The following is a 6,663-nucleotide window of genomic DNA, read 5'->3' as shown; positions in this document are numbered from 1 at the left end:
GCTCTTCATTTCACAGAATGTGTTTTAATTCAAAATCAATGTATTTCGCACATGCTGATGTAATGGAATCTCTTCCATCGACTAGTGGTCGCATAGGTGGATTGTTAATAGATTTATGTATTTTTGGTGTCCCAAAGAATACTGGAACTCTTGGAGGTGAAACATTTAAATAATTATACAAATCTATATCAATCTGTCTATCTATAAACATGTCATTTAATTGCACGTAAACTTTTTTATATGCCCCATTCAATTCATTCAAGGAAACGTTTTGATACATGTCCATATCCAAGATGCCTTGCATTCTGTTGTTGTAGTCATATAAATCCATGATGACTGCCCCCCCCCACCCCACCCTTATCCGGTTTTATTATTCGTATTTTTTCTTTCTGTAAATGTGATAATGTGAACTGTTCATTTTTACTTAAGTTGTTCACAATTTTCTTATCATATTTATACTTATTCAAGTTCTTAAGATCTATTTCACATATCTTTTTATAAACTGACAAACGGGGATGGAGGGGTGGGTTGTATGTACTACTAATACTATACATACTACTATGTCTCAGTATTCTAATTTGGTATAGCAATTTCAAATTAATTTTCCTTAAATATAATTTTAAATCTAAAACAGTTTTCGTGAAATTGCTTTGCACTGTGGGCACAAATGTCATCCCTTTAACAAGTAAATCTGCTACTTCACCATCAACATGCACATTTGAAAAATTGTACACTTTAAAATCTTCGTTTTCATTTTGCACTATAACACATTCATTTTCAGTTCTAATGTCAGAATCAACACCAACAATACTGATCATGACATTTTGTTCATATTTATAAACATTCAAGTCCTCCAGTGTTTGTTTTTGGGCCTCGCCCCTTGAAACCCCGCTTGTGGCTGGTTTACATATTGTTGCGGGTTGTTTTTATTGTTTTTAATCCTCTCCGATCTCCTCAAGGCCGGGTAGTTTTGGTTATAGAAATTCTGGTTCTCACTATGACTTTCCATTTCTCCAGCTTCTGTTATACTTTCATATGCTACTCTTTTTTTGTTTATATTTTTATTATTGCTGTTCCGATTCTGGGAAATTGGGGGTCTCGGATATGCTAAACCATTTGCATATTCATTTATATCTCTTTCCATTTTGCCAATCTTTCTACTCTTGAGCCTTTCAATATGTTGGTCTATACTATTGTAAATTCGAAGATGTCCATATTTACATTGCTCATATTGATTGTCTTCCCCAATGGCATTATCCAAAACTGCCACCTCTTTGCTCAATTCATATATTACTTTTTTGTTGTTTTTTACAAGCAAGTAATTCATAACCAAATCTATCAAAAAGCTTGAGCAAATCAATGTTCAATGCAGAGTTTTCTATCAGCCCTGACATCAGAAGTGAAAGTGAATGTGTTATAGTGCAAAATCAAAACGAAGATTTTAAAGTGTATAATTTTTCAAATGTGCATGTTGATGGTGAAGTAGCAGATTTACTTGCTAAAGGGGATGACATTTGTGCCCGCAGTACAAAGCAATTTCACGAAAACTGTTTTAGATTTAAAATTACATTTAAGGAAAATTAATTTGAAATTGCTATACCAAAGTAGAATACTGAGAAATAGTAGTATGTATAGTTTTACTAGTACATATAACCCACCCCTCCATCCCCGTTTGTCACTTTATAAAAAGATATGTGAAATATATCTTAAGAACTTGAATAAGTATAAATATGATAAGAAAATTGTGAACAACTTAAGTGAAAATGAACAGTTCACATTATCACATTTACAGAAAGAAAAAATACGAATAATAAAACCGGATAAGGGTGGGGTGGGGGGGGAGCAGTCATCATGGATTTATATGACTACAACAACAGAATGCAAGGCATCTTGGATATGGACATGTATCAAAACGTTTCCTTGAATGAATTGAATGGGGCATATAAAAAAGTTTACATGCAATTAAATGACATGTTTATAGATAGACGGATTGATATAGATTTGTATAATTATTTAAATGTTTCACCTCCAAGAGTTCCAGTATTCTTTGGGACACCAAAAATACATAAATCTATTAACAATTCACATATGCGACCACTAGTCGATGGAAGAGATTCCATCACATCGGCATGTGCGAAATACATCTCCCATCCTTACTAACCTACAGGCTTCTCAAAAATTAAAGCTTGAACAATGCTATAACAAAGCTGCTAAATTTGCAGCACATACCCTTTTCAAAACCCACCACTGTACAGCACTGAAAAGCCTAAATTGGTTAGAACTGCCACGTCAACTATCAGATGCACAACTTCTTACCACCTATAAAATTATCCAGCATTCATCTGCCTGTCCCACACTAAAAAAACATTCTACACAACTATGTTCCCAGTCGGTCATTGCAATCCAGTGACCAAAAACTCCTGTCTGTCTACAAACCTAGCAAATCTGCTGGGCATTGTCTGTACTCGCACAAGTTTTCTAAGGCCTGGAACTCCTTACCTAAATCCATCAGTTCTATACCCTCCCTCCCATCTTTCAAAATTACTCTAAAAGATTTCCTAGCTAAAATCAGTCTCTGTTCTTGCTCAAAACCAGGATAAACTATATCCCTAAATGTGGACAAGTACCTTTTCATTCCTTATACCTCCTTACTCTCCCTTTTTCACTTACTTCCTTACTGCTATCTAATTCTTTTCCCTGACTTTCTCTCTAAATATACCATAAGCTTGTTTTTCCCTCAGTTCATATTGCAATTCCTATTTTTTTATTAGACTAACTTACCTTTAATTTCTTTACAAACTGTCAAACATTTCTCTAAATATTAAATGATTGTCATATACCTTATAGCGATTCTTAACCAATGTTTTTATATTATGTTTGTCATAATTATTTAAACTGCAGATGTTTTGTTTTATTTTTGAAGATTGCAAAATTATTGTTCTTAAAATGTTTTATAATAATTTGGAGTTTTCTCCCCAGGCCTCTGCTGAAAATGGGGCTTCTACTCATTCAGACTTTACCAGTAATCAAATGTCAATACAAAAATAATAAATAAAAATTTTTCATATATCAAAATCTTTATATTTCTAAAAGGAAACATCAAATATGTAACCACCAAGGGAACTGAAGAATAGCTATCAAGTGGGTTTATTTCATTATTTTGTTACCAAATTAATAGATATTAGCGATTATGTGGATGTGGCCTTCCAAGGTTTTTTGAGTGGAACCATGCAAAATATTAAATCATACTTTAGATATCTCTGCACTGATTCCTATGGTGGTATCTCAGGTTACACGTCTAGAAAAAGATATTAATAGTAAAAGGAAGGTGGAAGAATCCACTCCTTTTCAATATCTATTATCCGCTATATTGTAGAGGAGCTACAAAGGTATGCCTCTATGTGAGTGGTACAGGTACTTGTAAAAAGGTCAATGAGAAAAATTAGACTACAAGGTGCAATGCAAAAGGCCACACTGATAGGGTTTGTACAAGGCAGAGTGAGAAAAGTGCAACGGAATATAGGTAAAACAGTCGAAGTGAATAATGTAGACAATCAAGACGGTATGTCTGAATTTGAATACGCAACTCATGAGGAGTCCAAAAGAAAAAAGAAAAAAAAATCTGTTCAGTATTTGGAAGCACAAAAGGTGGCAACAAATAATCAGAGATACATGTGTTTCCATGAAGAAGTGTCAAGGGTGAAGTGGAAGGTGGCTCCAGATACTATGTCAGCAGTTCAGATAAAACAACAGCCAGTTCACCAAAAACAGTTTATTCTCTATAGAATCTCTAGCGCCTCGGCTTTACAAAGCCTTCAAGGAGTAACTAACAATACACTTCCATTCAATATTTATACACACACCCATTAACTCATTATACAATTAAGAATTCATTAAACAATTAGGAATCCAATTCAAATTAAAAAAACATGTTCATATCACACTCTTCCAACAACAGTCAACATTTAGTCCTTTTGGTATTAATGTTTGATATTTTAAAATGAAAGTTAATTCTTTCTTTAAAAGTAAGTTTTTTATTTTTTCCTCACTAGCTTCATTTCTAATAATCTTTTCTAAAATAGACACCCTAAAACTAGTAACATCCGAGTTATGATATTTCACAAAATGTTGAGCCAAAGGGCTCTCTAACTTGTTGTTCCTGATATCTCTCAGATGCTCCATGATTCTAACTTTAAACATTCTTTTAGTCTGTCCTATATAAAATTTTGTGCATCCACATTTTATAATATAAATAACTTGTTTAGTAACACAACTAAAAGAACCTGTAGATTTGAAGCTTATTCCATTTATATAGGGAAAATCACTGTCCACATGAGCACAAACTTTACATTTTCCACAGGGTGTGGTACCTATATTTCTTATTGTTCTACCTACATCTTGAATGGGTAATTCAAATTTAGTATGAACTACTATGTCTCTTATGTTCCTCCCTCTTCGATAACTAAATATTAATTTTTTATTAGTCATCTCACTTAATTCTTTATAATTCTGTAGGAATCTCCAAAAATATAATATACATCTCTTAATATCATCACTACAGATATTGTATGTGGACACCATAAAAATACTATCCATATCTCCATGTTCTTTACTATACATCATATCACTTTTCTTTTTTACTTGAAGTCTATTATTATATCTTTTACAAAATATTTCATCCCTACTTTTCATTACCACTTGCATGTTATATCTCCTATTCATAAACATTTTTGTGGTGTTATTAACTTCCTTTAAAAATTCTTCATCATTATTACATATTCTGGAGATCCTTAATAATTCACTGTATGGTATAGCTTCTATTACATGATTTGGATGGCAACTAGTGCCCATCAAAAATTGATTAATACAATTACATTTTCTATGTATTCCAGTGACTATATGCTCTCCTACAATCCCCTTTAAATTAATGTCTAGGAAGGAGACACTATCTCCACACTGTATTCCATCAAATTGAATGTTAAACCTATTCTTTTGTATGTCTTGTATAAAATTTTCACTATCATTTTTACCTCCTTTGCACAAAAAAAATCAAGTCATCTATAAACCTAAAATAGTGTATAACATATTTTTTTACAAAAGAATGTGTATAAATACACTCAGATTCCATTAAACCCATAAAAGTATTAGCATACATGGGTGCAAATGCTGCACCCATGGCTGTACCTTGTATTTGGTGATAGGTTCTGTTATTAAAGTTAAAATAATTATTTTCCAAACAAAATTTTACTAATTCCAACACATAATGTGTTAATGGATAATCTCCCATTGATTTAAATAATGCCTCTATACCATGTATATTTTTAATATTCGTATATAAACTACTAACATCCAGTGTTACCCAATACATGTCTTCACACCAAACAACATTTTTTATTTTATTCAGAAAATCAAAAGAATCTTTTATGTAAGATGGCAGTTTAATAGCTTCCTTTAGTAACACTTGATGTAAAATTAGCCCTAAATTGTGTAAAAAATAATTTCTTGCCGAAACAATCGGTCTCCCTGGGGGATTATTCATATCCTTGTGTAATTTTGGTAAACAGTAAAATTGTGCAGGACTACATTCTGTTATATTCAACTTATATTCTACATCATTTTCATTCCAGTAACCCAGTCTTAGGCCTTTGTTAATTAATTCTAAATAACTTTCTTTAGCTGTTGTTACTTCTGTTAAGGAACTCTCACAATAAACTGATGTATCTGCTAACAAATTCATACACATTTTAAGATATTGCATGTAGTGCATAATAACAATTTTATTGCCTTTGTCTGAAGGCTTTACTATCAATTCATTCTGTTTTGAAAATGTCATTAACTCGATCCATTCTTTTTTTGTTAAATTAAAATTCACATTTGAAATATTCACACTATTAATGATTTCATCAATTTCAAAACCTATCATGGTAGAAAAACTCTTAATGCCTTCATGGACAAAAGGTGGCACAAACGTTTTATCCATTTTTATTTTTGATGTATCTATTGTGCAATAAGCATTAAATTCACTAACACATGAAGAAAACGAGTCGTCCATAGAATCCTGACTACATTCCAATATATTGCTATCTAAACTATTTATTTCAAACTGTTTATATTCCACATTCTTTTCTACAATATGATTAAAATAATACCATAAATGTAATCTACGTATGAATTTAAAGATATCAATTTTATATTCATATTTTTTCGGAAGAACTGTCGGAACAAACTTTAAGCCATGATTTAACACTGCATAAATTTCTTCATTGATAAAACAACCAGATAAATTCACAACTTTATCATAAATATTAGAATTAGTACCATTTTGTCCTTTTATTTTCGCGCCATGGGCGAAACGGTCCTCCCCTATATGTCTCTTGTTCTGTATATGTTCTTTTTTGCTGCTGTTGCCTCCCCGCTTGTCTGTATCCACCAAAATGTTCTGGCAGAAAACAATCGTCAGCTGGTGGTGATAAGGGAGGAAAGTCTTGTTCCTTATCACTGTATCTTGGCACTTTATTATGTTGTTTATCTATGTCAGCAGTGTCTGCTATTTCTATGAATAATGTGTATATTTGGCCTAACAGGAGTACCATATTCTGGCACAAAATTTATATGGCTGCTGGAAGTGAGTTTAGGCTATAAGCAGTGAATTTGTGCACAAAA

The sequence above is a fragment of the Protopterus annectens genome, chromosome 13.part0, assembly GCF_019279795.1.
Source record: "Protopterus annectens isolate FY-2018-M chromosome 13.part0, PAN1.0, whole genome shotgun sequence".
In the NCBI taxonomy this organism is placed as follows: Eukaryota; Metazoa; Chordata; order Ceratodontiformes; family Protopteridae; genus Protopterus; species Protopterus annectens.
The sequence above is the reverse complement of the archived record's forward strand: the minus strand, read 5'-3'. Positions refer to the sequence as shown.